This window comes from Peromyscus eremicus, chromosome 16_21 (genome assembly GCF_949786415.1).
Source record: "Peromyscus eremicus chromosome 16_21, PerEre_H2_v1, whole genome shotgun sequence".
In the NCBI taxonomy this organism is placed as follows: Eukaryota; Metazoa; Chordata; class Mammalia; order Rodentia; family Cricetidae; genus Peromyscus; species Peromyscus eremicus.
Genome location: NC_081432.1, coordinates 32,514,683 through 32,526,863, shown reverse-complemented (window position 1 = coordinate 32,526,863; position 12,181 = coordinate 32,514,683). Strand labels below are relative to the sequence as shown.

The 12,181-nt window shown below is 42.1% G+C and overlaps 1 protein-coding gene across 1 annotated transcript in view; it reads left to right on the top strand.

Annotated features, from left to right (window-relative positions):
• Slc9a2 (solute carrier family 9 member A2) overlaps positions 1–12,181 on the top strand; it is an 86,739-nt gene that overhangs the window by 45,144 nt on the left and 29,414 nt on the right. The window lies entirely within an intron of this gene.

Sequence of the window (12,181 nt, the reverse complement as noted above, 5' to 3'; positions counted from 1 at the left end):
GTTGACAATCTATTTTACATTTTGAGAGGAATGAGAAAGCTTATCTTTGTTTGCTATATTGGACTGGGTCTGAATCTCTTTATTAGTTGTTCAAAAGGGTCCTAGGGAGCTAGGGACATGTTGTTGAGACAAAAGAATACCATTTATCCTGTAAAGTGATGAAACTGAGCAGATCAAGGTCCCAAAAGGCCATGGTAATGTGGGTTTTAGCTCCTTTAATTTTAGGTGGAGATGATTGACAGAACTGTGTTGGTAATTTGTCCATTTGCAGCAGATCTGAAGTGGAAAGAATGATGTTGGGGAAGTTTTGGGTAATTTAAACTCTCGCTGTGGGTTTAAATGATCAATTAGGGCCATGGGCTTTTCTAGCAAAGGAGAACTGTGGGCTACAGCTGCTCCCTCCTCATTCTTCACTGTGCTTGGCAGCACTCAGGAGCTTATCACTTCAAGACTCATGAGCAGGAAGTCGTTTCTCTCCATGCCAGAATGAGTGGGTCTTTTATTACTGTTGTCAAAAAAAAAAAAAAAAGTAAAAACCTAAGGAGCACAGGACACCACGGGACACTCATAACACATTACACCAGACATCACAATTCAGACACATTTCAGACACAAGGAGCATCTTGAGCGTCCAGCTACCAACAGAGAGAGAGAGAGTTGGCTGGAAGGACACAGGGACCAAGCCTGGAGCCCAAGATCTCTGACTTCAAGGCCTTGCCCTTCTCCTTGGGTCACTGTGCCGTACAACACACTAAAAAGCAGTGACTTTCTTTTCAACTCCAGTTTCTCCCTTCACTGATAGCATACCTGAGTATGACCAAACCCTTCAAAATCAGATGTGACTACCCCAGGATAGTTGCCATATGGGAGGAATCACGACCAAAGGGGTCAGCACATCAGGTAGACAACAGGAAAATAAAAATATGTCCCACGATTTTCTGAGAACCTTTCCAGGAAAGAGAAAAACAAAGAAACCCACAGAAAGCTTATTTTTTTTTTTTTCAAGTTTGCATCCACAATAGGGGAAGAATTTTTCTTTTAAAGAGGGGATTTCAAATGAGATAGCCCAGGGTCATGTAAGTTAAGAATTCTCTTGTATTTATTTCGGTGTTTCCAGTTGTTTACTAAGCATCAGCCGATAAAAACCAACGTTTGCATTGTTTTCGTTTTGTCTTCCAGCCTGTCTAATGTGGTGGCCATACCCACATAAGGCTTTTGAGCACCTGAAATGCAGATAGCCAAAATTAAGTAGTGCACTAAGAGGAAAACAAATGTTTAGTACCAGGAAGAAAAAAAACACAACTATAAGATATTTCATTAGTGACTTTTATAGTAATTGGGTGTTGAAATCATAATATTTAGCATCTTTGGCTGTGAAAATCAGCATCACCAATTTGTATGTATGTGTGCAAAGTAGAGTCATTTGGGAAAAGGTAACCTCAGTTGAAGAATTGCGTCTGTCAGATTGGCCTGTGAGCATGTCTGTGGGGCAGGTTCTTGATCAATGGTTGATGTAGGAGGACCAGCCTACTGTGGGTGGTGCCTCTCCTAGACAGGTGGTCCTGGGTTGTGTAAGAAAGCAAACTGAGCAAGCCACGAGGAACAACCCAGTACTCAGCATCCCTCCATGGTCTCTGCATCAGTTTAAGCCTCTCCAGGGTTTAGATATAAATATCTTCAATGTTCCAACTGGATTGGAGCTTTCTTTGGGGAAGTTTGTCAGAATAAGCAAAACAAAACGAAGTCTGTAGACCCAGTTAGCACCTTTGTGAATGGAGTTATAAAGTCACACAGCTTTCAACATTAAAAATACACTGTGTTGTTGCCTCATCTTCTTAGAGATAAAGCAATATTAAAAACATTATTTCCAGCTGTTTATGAACACGGGGCACACGTGCCTCTTATCTAGGCGGGTGAGGCAGAAGGACCACCATGAGCTGGAGGCTGGACTATAGAGTTCTCAGATCCTATCTCACAAGCCAAAACCAAAGAAAGGCCATTCTTCTCATGCCTACTTACTTTATAGATGGGTTAGAAAACGTTGGTGGGCACATCACTGGAGATAATCACAGCTGAATCTCAAAGCTGATGGCCAGTCGTCCTTCCCTCCAAGCACACTTCTGATTCTGCAAGAGGTTGTGGTGGTGAGATGGTGGTTTCACCATCCAAACACAAGTTAATTCACCCGTAAGATGAAGCCAATAAATGCCATGCTTGGCTGATTTATGACAATCAATACACTGCAGTCCCATGGCGACATTTTTCTAAGACAGCAGAACACTGACACCATTTTCCTGACAGGGCCTGGTGACACTGTTGGGCTCCTTCAGTGTTGGCACTAGGGCAGATTTAGGGTGTGATTGGGAACTCCACAGAGAGGAAAACGTAGGGATGTTTGCCTGCTAAGTTAAAATGACAGAGTTCAGCAAACTGTCTTAGTTTAAGAGCCGATCCTGCCTCATTCCCTTGAAGAACAGCAACATCTGTGTAATGGGGTAGTGCTGTGATCACTAATTTTGGATGTTTTCTGGACTATTCTTTACATCCTTTTGAAGGAAATACGTGTGATGTCACTGTTGACTTATCTTTCAAGAATGCTGAGTTAAAGACAATAACATTGCTTTCTATTAACATAATGGTCCAAAGTGTAAATCAATATAATGAATCATAAGTAAAATTTATCGACTTATTATTAAGAAATAATTATCTTTTTTTTCCAAAGACCTCCCCTTTTTTTTTTTTTTTTTTTTGGTTTTTCGAGACAGGGTTTCTCTGTGTAGCTTTGCGCTTTTTCCTGGAACTCACTTGGTAGCCCAGGCTGGCCTCGAACTCACAGAGATCCACCTGGCTCTGCCCCCCGAGTGCTGGGATTAAAGGCGTGGGCCACCACCGCCCGGTCCCCCTTTTTTTTAGAAAATTGACAATGAAGTAGATAGTCACTTTCTAACTAGAACTTCCTAGAATGATGCTTAACTTTACCTTGGTAATGATCACTTGACTCCAAGTAAACAATTTAAACCATAGAAAAATGCAAAGGATTTTATGAATTTAGTTGTAGGACCCTAAGCCACATAGAGCGGTGGTTCTCAACCTTCCTAATGCTGTGACTCTTCAATACATACAGTTCCTCATGGTGTGGTGACCCCCAACAGTAAAGTTAATTTTATTGCTACTTTATAACTGTGTTTTGTTACTGTTATGAATTACAGTGTAAATATCTGATATTTCTGATGGTCTCAGGCAATCTCTGTGAAAAAGGGTCATTCAACGCCAAGGGGTTATGACCCACAGATTGAGAACCACTGACTTAGAGTAAGGCATTCAAATACAAGAGTGTTAGGGTTGGAATTTCAAAAGACTCCCTAAAATCTATAGGCTGAAGGCTTTGTTGCCAGCCTAGAGGAGTTAGGACCTTCTGTAGGTGTGCCTGAGTTGAAGGAAATTACATCACTCGGGGTGTGCTCCTGAAGGCAATACTGGGACACATGCCTCCTGGCATTTCCCAGCTGCTATAAGGCAGCTTCTCTGACACACTTTCCCACAGGCCCGAAGCAAGAGGGTCAGGTGACCACGGACTGAGTCCCTGGCCCCAAATCAACATCTCTTCCTTTTAGGTTGTGTATTTTACGTTTCTATTGATAGACACCCATCTAACACAGAGAGTCAAGGCCTGCTTTTCCAGTGACCTATTGGGCACCTGAAGGCGATGACCAAACCTTGATTTTAAAGGCCTCCGTTTGCCTCTCCTTTGTCCCCTGCATAGAGTGGTCATGGCCTGGGTGACTCTGAGGACTGGCTGTGTCCCCTGGTGAGGAACAGCAATGTGAAGCTCTCTCTGTGCCAGAGGACCCCTCTGGCTCTCTTTCTCTTTTCTCCTACTCTTCTCTTGCCTCAGTCAAAGCTCTGAGTTTTCAGTGTTTTCCAGAGATCTGGCCAAGTGGCCTTCCCACGTGTCCTCACACTTAATCCCTTAGCTATTTGAGGTAACTTGAGTCATCTGGTGCCCTTGCAGCCAGGTGTCCAGTTCAAATAGGATAGCAAAGCTGTGTGAGAAAGAGGAGCAGGAACAAACCGTAAGAAAGGAGGCTTGCTGGGTTATGTGACTAAATAAACTCCTGACAAGGACAGGTACGAATCATGCGGGACACGATACCAAGGACTCCCCATGTTCACCAAACTTTTTGCCAACATTGCCTTCCTTTGTGTCATGGTTAGGTATGAAGTAAGGTGTACATAGAAATTGGGTTTCATGTATCTGCAACCCGATTGCTGGCGAGTGAGGGAGATCTATCCAGCCAGTTCCTATTAGAAAATGTTTCAAAGGAAGGATAGTGACTGGCCCAGCAGTTTGAGAAATGATTGAATCAAACCCTTGTTTCAGGAAAAGTGAGGCCTGTTACCAACAGAAGGCGATGATTTTACAGTCGGCTTCGACTGAGACAGCCTCCCAATCTAGTCCGACTCCACATTATCAGGAGGGAAAAAAAAAAAACATTTTTTAAAAATAGGCTAGAAATGATGATGCTTTTTAATGAGATCCTATTGATAAAAAGAAGAGCATTTTGAGAGGATGGGAAAGAACAAAGAAAGCCCCCAGGTTGAGATGCTGTGGGGTCTCCAGGGACCTGAACTCTGAGGAGGAGAGGAAAGCCGACTCTCCCATCCACCATGCAGGTATCTGGGACCCGTCCTGCGATTTACCCACTCATGTTACTCTGTTATAATGAATGCAGCAGCAGATGTGTCCCTGTCTCTTTTACACCACTGTCTTGCATGCAGCTGACAGTGTAACTAACGGTCATAGCCCTAAGTTGGTCAGCTGCCTCCAGGGCTAAGGAATGCTTGTCAGGAGAGGATGTGCAGCTGGCAGCAGCAGGAAGGTGCCTGGTTGGAGACTGGGAGCGGGGAGAACAGCTGGAAAATGCTATTCAAACACGGTAGCCCTCAGATCCTGTGTTAGCCTTTGGGTCCACCTTCCAATCAAACACTAAGTGAGATGATTTATCTCAAGTCCCAGCCATTGCCCCATCGTGAGCCCTCCGACTGTGTCCTGCTTACTCTCTTAAAATGTTGGTGCATTTAGAAATTACATAGAATGACCGTTTTATGTAGACCCCCTGATTTTCTCAGATGAAGCAAGGCATTTGCATCTCTCCAAGGATTTCCACTATTTATGTGGTTCACAGACATACTGTTCTAATACACATGCCATACACCATAAGAGACTTAATAAAGCAGCCACTTGAGGTCATGTTCCCAGGACACACCAGCAATACTTGAAAATACTTTGTACATAACAGTGTTACAAGGGTGTTTGGGGGCGGGTTCCATTCCCAGCACTACATGGGATCTATCTCCACTGTGCTCATGTGGAGAGATCTGCTTTAATTTCTTTGTTAAGACAGGACCAAATCTTGCAGGCTCTTTGAAATCTTACTCAGCACTCTTCAGCTAGAGTCATCTGACTCCATGGTCCTGTGATTCCTTATAGTTCATTGCATTTTGGACAATGACTTACGACCCTTTGTGTGATCCTACTGCATGAAATCACATCTGCATCAGGTGCCGACTAGTGATATATACACAGTGGTCAAATTGAAAACATTTATAAAAGGTAGAGTAAACACTAAGGCAGGGAATCTATGAAAGAGGGCAAGGTTACAGGAGTAACAGCATTTATTTCATTTTTCGTATTTTACAGAAGATGATTCAGTTTTTATGCTTGATTCTTCCTCTGAAAACAATTTTCACTTGCGTTTTATAATATGTCAAACTCACTTTCTTTTGGTTGTTGGGTTTCCTGGAAGAGACAACTCACTCTATAGTCAATTCATGCTCTGGAATAATTAATTTACTTCACATGGGTGAGTTCTTTTTCTGAGAACATGCACTGTGCCCAGAGTCACCATATGACCTGAATTTAATCAATACAGAGAAAGCTAATGAATGGGTCCTCATCATTGCAAGACTTGACTCTGGGTATGCCTTCATTTGGACACAGTTTTCATTGAAAATATAGGATTTGTTTGCGTCATTCCTGTAATTTTATTTGCATATTTTAGTCCCACATGCAGATTCATTGTGGGAGCAAATGAACTGTGCAATGGCCTATCAACACAATATACTCCAAAGTAGCCCCAATTCTAGGAAAACCCTCCGTGGTAGTTTGAATGTAATTGGCCCCCATCATCTCATAGGGAATGGCACTATTAGAAGTGTGACTTTGTTGGAGTGGGTGTGGCCTTGTTGTAGAAAGTGTATCACTGTGAGAGTGGCCTTTGGGTTTTCTATGCTCAGGATACTGCACAGTGTCTCAGTTAACTTCCTGTTGCCTGCAATATGTAGAGTTCTCAGCTACAATTCTAGCACCATGTCTACTTGCACACTGCCATGTCCCCCATAATGATGACAATGGACTGAACCTCTGAAACTGTAAGGGAGCCACTCTAATTAAATGTTTTCTTTACAAGAGTTTTTGTTGTCATGGTGTCTCTTCAGAGCAATAAAAACCCCAACTAAGACAGCCTCCTAATGTTGATGTCAGAATTGAATAAAAAATTGACCACTGTATTTTTAAAAGTATTTATGTTTATAATAAAATAGACATACCATCTATAAATACACACATAAAGCATGTCTATGCATGTCTGTACAAAAATGGTAAATATATATCTCTATAAAATATATGTAAGTTTGTACATATGCATATATACATGAACTTATACATCTTTACAACCAGAAATCTGCCTCCACCCCCTTATTTCAATTCTGATGCTAGGTCCCTTTGGTTTTAATGATCATGCGCATCTAGCTACAGAACCTGAACTTGGCAGGGACTCAGGTACCGAACCCACTAAGCAGAGACTAATATAAGCCTGTATTTTCTCAAAGTACATATTCTGATAGAAAGAAGATGCAGTCTACAGAAGGCCAGCTTCATGGGATACTATACTGGAGTCATGGCCTCCTCTAGAAAAAGAGAATCATTGGAAGAATTTTCTATTCACAGATAGTCAAATGACAGATCATTTAAGTAGAAACTCAATCTTCCCCTTGAAGAACTTGTTGAGGGAGTATTAGCTAGCCCGATCTTTGCCTATGCTATATTTTAAGCAATACAAGGATGAAGAAAACCTCAATTGCTGCTGAATGCAAAACCCACTAATTACAGTGATTTTACTTTTCCATCTCTAAATTGGCGATAATCACCATACATTTATGTTAAAGTGAGGCAAGATAATCACAAAGCAGTATGTCTGACCTCTATGTGGTCTCACACGAGGAAACCTAACACCTGTCAAAACATGTCCATGCTTTGGTGTGTTATATAGGCCAGGTGCTGGAATGGGCTTTGAAAGTGAAATGACAAGCTATCGAAGGAAACAAATTATCTACATCATTTTGGCTTGTGCCCTTCCAAATCTGTCCTCTGCATATGTGACACCCCTCCAGAGTTTTTTTTCCCCTAGAGTATAATTTCGTTCCTGTCAAAGTACCATTTCTATTAAGAGTATATTCATATAGGAACTGAGTCAAGATACGTTAATGATATGCTTGACATACACAAAGCAGGGGACACTTTTCCTGTTCCTAATGGACTTAGAAGAAATAGAGACAGGGACAGAGATGATGGAGACTGGAGACAGTTACATTCAAATAAATAAACCTCACCCTCTTACCTTGTCTACAGAATCAAGTAGAAGCTCTTGATGGTTATGTATAACTATCATTTTCTGACCCTTGCCTTCTTTAGTGATCTTTTGATGTTATCATTCCACTCTCCTCTGACTACCAGAGTATTCCAGCAGTCTCCTGAGCATGCCAGCCTCTTTCTTTCAAACTTCTGTGCATGCCCACCTTCTTTTCATGAATTACACTCATCTATCTGTCTGTGAGTTCTTCTTCTGTGAATTCTACCAATTGTGTATCATAAATGTTTGTAAAAGACAGTTGCATCTGTGCTGAGCGGGTGCAGACTTTTTCTTGTTATGACTCTGTGTGGAACAGAGGGTGATAGTCACTTACACAATGTTTACATTGTATTAGGCATTATAAGTTATCGAGATACAGTTTAGAATGTACAAGGAGGTGTGCTTAGGTTGTATTCAAATACTATCATTTTATATAAGGGACTCGAGCATCACATTTTATTATCTGCAATGGCTCCTCAAATTGTCCCATTGCAGGCACTGAAGGGAAGCTGTACTTTCCTCCTATTTTTCTTTCTCGATGGCCTCTTGCTGATGAAAAATTTGTACAAATGCACCATTTGCTGTGGTATAACTATTGCCTTTTCCAAACTTCTAAAATAGCCGTTATTTTTATTTAGTATTATTAATCCTTTGAGAATTTCATATATGTACACAGTACGTTCTAATCCTATTCACCCTCACAACCCTCTTCCAACTCCTTTTGAAGCCTTCAACATCACATCCTTCTCCCAACATCTTCATGTCCTCTTCTCTTTCTTATTAAAAAAAAAAAATCCCTAGAGACCAAGTAGTGTGATCTATGTGCACATGGATGTGAGGCCACCCACTAGGGCACAAGCAACCTACCAGGGACTAAATCTCCGCAGAAAACTGACTCCCTCTCCCTTGGAAGCCATCAACTTCTCATGAGCTCCTCCCATTCCATGCTGGATTGTTGACTGGCTTGATCTTGAGCGGTTCGTGTGCAGGCAGCCACAGCTCCTGTGAGTTCATGAGTGTCTAGAAGACACTGCCAACACACCCTTTCTGTTCCCTTGTCTAGCACCTGCAGTGTTCGATGGCAGGGATCTCTTCATGACAATTTCTTCCCTTAGACTAGGAGCTTTTGGAGGCTGAAACTGTGCCCTATTTGCCTTCATCTCCCTAGACTACAGCTCAGAATTTCACCCCAGTAGATGCTCAGAGAATTTTGGTTGATATAGAAATTGTCATTAATAGTCATATTGCCTACTGTGACAAATGAGAAAGCTAGATATGTTTGATGAAAGAGTTGTCAAGTCAAGTCCTACTGGGCATACTAAAGGCCAATATTTCTGAATGATGGTAGATTTAAGAAATTCAACTAGAGTTTCCTAAAATATGAAGAATCTATTTAGGCTGTCATTTTGGTGTGGACATTGTCACTCTAACCCCATGGACACTCGAGTCAAATATTCCCTTGTAGCAAAGGAGAGTCACACACTGGTCTACACCCCTCACCAGCTTTGCGCGTGTACTGTGATTTTTCTAGGAAAAGGAAGGAAAAGCAGATTCACTGCAATGGTTAAAAACTGTCCTCTCTGGAATGTAACCAGACAGGAGGGTCGAAGGAGGTTTCATTCTCTGTTCACATGACACTGCTTTGCTTGTGTCTCCCTAAGAGACCAGCTCATTTGGTGTTTTGAGGTTCAGTCCTTATGAGGTTGCTGACTGTGACCTGGTTTGATCTGCAATCCCACCAGAACAGCAAAATCTATGTGGTGTGGAAACATCCTCCAGTCACTGATTGAGCAGCCGTGGACATTGGGTTTACATGGTTAGACCAGAATGGCAATATTTGGAAACTTTGGTCCAACCCCTCCCATGCATCAGCATTGTAGATGAACAGGTACTTCCCAAGTAAGGTGCTTCTGGGTACCAGGACTACAGTAGTCCTCCAATGTGTTCCTCCTCGTGAAGTGATTTTGGGGAGCAAAACTGCTCCATTATAGTCAGGGTCTGCCCAGGATGGACATCTCTCCTGGTCATGTGAGTGATACAGCATAACAGAACATAATCCACTTGTTATTCAGAGGTCAAGGCTATACTCTCAATAGCAGCTGAGTTGCTTTCCATCATGAACTAAATATTAATTTTTGTCTTCATTATGTGCTTATTGCCTAAGTAATAAGGAGATCATGATTGGGGAGGGTTGAGTAGCACATGTACACAGCACTATTCTAGTCTTGCAAAAATGTTTTTCAAGTGATGATTGAAAACTTTTAGAGCCACGAAGAGAAGGAATTGAGCGTGGGCTGAAGAACCACAGAGCTTCAACTGGGTAGTGGGTGCTGTTTTCCTTTAAAAATAAAAGTAACTGAGGGAAATGGGGTAAGGAGCACTTGGTATTCATTACTCTCCATATTTGTCAATAGTTAAACATCTCCTTGAAGCATGCTGCCCATAGGATTAGAATATTTTTAAGAAGTAATATGGCCGTTATCAACTGTACCCACATTTTCTACTTTCAACCTTGAAGAGAAGCTCATCTGTTCTTGTTGCTGGGACTCTCTTCCCTATAAAAGGCTGTGATCCAGAAAATGTGTAATTTTACTGAAGCCTTTGCCTCCTTATTTTGTACTAGGGAATCTCAACTTCTGAAAAATTGATTTTAAAAGTTCAAGTAAGCTGAGCCTGGAGTGCAGACCTGTCAATCCAGCACCCTAGAGGCTAAGGCAGGAGGACTGGAAATCCAAGGCTGGCCCATGCACTAGAGAAAATTCACATCCAACCTAAGCAACTTAGTGAGCCTCTGTCTGGAAATTACAAATGTGCTGTCAGTGAAGCTCAGGGGTGAGTGCTTGCCTAGTGTGCAAAATCCTGGGGTTCAATCCCCAGTTACTTTGGGCCACATTAAGCCAAAAAGCATGAAAAGGTCTAGATTTCTGAGATGTAAATAACCAAAGGCACCCAAAGTCTTCTACATCCTGATTCATAGAACTTCCTAATAACTGACATTCTAAGAGAAATGGGACATTGAAGATGAGATTTAACTAGGTTCTTGAGATGGGGAAATTGCAATAATAATAATAATCAGATGGGCTTGGTGTAATCACGGGACCCTTATGAGAGGGAGTTAATCATTGTCACAATCGGGAACATTAGAGGCAGAGTGATGTGGCCACAAGCCAAAGATTTTAAGCAGACTCTAGAAGGTAGAGCAGAAAAAAGGACAGATTCTCCTTGGAAGCTTCCAGAAGGAGCACAGCTCCATCAACATCTTGATAATATTTTTAGCCTAGTTAAAATTATTTTTGATTTGGACTTATAGAAGTGAGATGATAAAATGGACTGTGAAGCTCTAATTTCTTACGGTAGAAATAGGAAACAAATACAGATAGCCTTATGCTTGAGAGTAGAGGGCTCAGAGCTTGACAAGAAGTGGACACTACCTCTCCCCCAAGACAGATGGGCTCACTAAGAACTCCCAGGAGTGAGGGTCAGGTCTACAATAGCACTGGCTTCCATCAGACTCCCTGGTTGAGCACTGGGGCACCACCATTTACTAGCTGTGAAATCTTGAGTCCACCTTTGTTCTCCCGTTTATGAAAGTGGGGGTGATAATAGAACTTGCCTCATAAACAGGTTATGAGGATTAGCTGACACAACACATACAAAGTGTTTACTCAGTCCCTGGCTCCTAGGAAGGCTTCTCCAAACACGAACCTGCATTGAATAAACTCTCAGCAATGCAGAGGCTTTGCCGTGTTTGCGGCTGCTCAGTTTTATTAGCTCGTTCAAAAGGCCACCCTTTCTTTGGGAAACTGCATGAATTACACATTCTTCACCCATATAAATCTAAAAGAAACACATTCCTTGTTCTGGCGGTGGTAGTAACAATTGTGTCTAAATGCAGAATCCTTGCAAAGGTGGAGTGTTTGTTTTGTTTTTTTTAATATAAAAACAAGATAAAAACGTCTATGTGAGGAATGGGTATGTTTGTTACAAGGTTACAGGCTTGTGACTACCTGCTGGCTCTGATCTCAGAGCATCTGGGCTTTGATTATTCAACTGTTCCATGCCGTAAGAGGACGCTTTCCTTACAAACAAGTGTCTCGAGTTAAGGAAGACCACTGCACACTGTGGGCCATGCCACCATGCACACTGTGTTGGGGTGGCCCTGGAGTTGAATCAGATCCTCTATGACTGAAAGTTGCTTTATGGCTTGGCTCTCACTCAGTGGAAGCTCACTAGAGTCCCGTTGTTCTGTTTTGCCCTTCAGTTCATTCTCATAATGAAGTCTTCTTGCACTCTATGGGGACTGTACCTCTTCATAGAGGACTTGGTATATGCTGTCACCTGCGTCACATTACATTTCCAACTTTGGGTGGCATTTAAGTTGGTTGGGGGTGATATCCTGGGCTGATACGAACTTGTGTGCCCATGGGGTAGACAGCAGTCAAGAACACGGAGTGCTTTGCAGGTGATGGGCAGCCGAGGTGTGAGGTGTG